This window comes from Protobothrops mucrosquamatus, unplaced genomic scaffold, assembly GCF_001527695.2.
Source record: "Protobothrops mucrosquamatus isolate PMUCROS unplaced genomic scaffold, P.Mucros_1.0 scaffold364, whole genome shotgun sequence".
NCBI classification, from domain to species: domain Eukaryota; kingdom Metazoa; phylum Chordata; class Lepidosauria; order Squamata; family Viperidae; genus Protobothrops; species Protobothrops mucrosquamatus.
In genome coordinates this window covers 44537-45708 of record NW_015386698.1, presented here as the reverse complement: position 1 = coordinate 45708, position 1172 = coordinate 44537, and positions in this window count along the sequence as shown.

The following is a 1172-nucleotide window of genomic DNA, read 5'->3' as shown; positions in this document are numbered from 1 at the left end:
TGGCTGCTGATGGACAGAGTTGGCCCCCATGTGCTCACTGTGTGCGGGGACTGATGTTGTCAGGCATCAGTCGCTCCGGCCCCTACCTCGCCTTGCCTTGCCCTGCAGCAATGTCACCCCTGCCCTGCCCCCTGCCTCACCTCACCCCACAGGACAAGCCTGCCCACCGTCCCACCTGCCACTGTCCCCACGAGCAACATCGAGGTGGCCACAGCCACCCTGGCCACACCCACCCAGTTTGCCATGACCACTGCAGCCATGCCCACCCAGTGGCCATGCCCACCCAGTGACCACACTCACCCAGTGGGCCACGTCCACCAGCACCCGACGATAAATAAGTGGGGTTTGGGTTGCAGTTTGGGCACTCGGTCTCTAAAAGGTTCACCATCACTGTCTCAAGAAGTTGAAGACAGTATTTGTTGTTAGAATATTTTTTTTCATTTAATTTGGAAAACCTAACATCCTTGCAAGGTTAATTGGAGGATGAAAGGGGAGGCCTACAAGTATTGCACTGATCTCTTTGGAAGGACAGAATAAAATAGAAATAATAAAGAAGGTAGGAAAACAGTAGAAGTTTTTTGCTACGGTTCTTTGGTCCCAATTTTGAGCATCTGTCTCCTTGCTATTTCAAGGGGATGATGGATTTTCTTTTTCTTTTTTTTAATGAGAGAACAAGTTTCTGAATACTCATTTTAGGCTTGAGGAAAACATGTTGCAAAAAGTCAGATGTTGACCTTTCTGAGACAATAATCATGCCAATAAGTACCAGTCATCTTTAGAAGTACAAAACAAGTTAAAATAAGACATTCAAAATTACCCATGATTCTTGGAGAGCAGTACCCAAGTTTACTGCCTTGTATAAGCTCATCAAACCTGATGCTGCAAACTGAAAAAGCTTCAGTGGCTGCTAAATTACAATAGTTCAATTTGGCTTCGGAAGTTCTGATAAAATTGAAACCAGTTCTTTACTGCCTATGGTTACCTAACTTAGCCAGATCAGTCAATCAGTCAATCAGTCAGTTTGTTTAGTGGGTTAGTTTGTTTACATATATGTCAAACAAACTCATAAAGGGGCTCTGAACAATGTACAATTTATCCATTGTTTCAAATTATCAAAGTTTCAAGTTATCAAACCTAACAGCTAAACAATATTAGTTTTGCTCCTTTGTAAG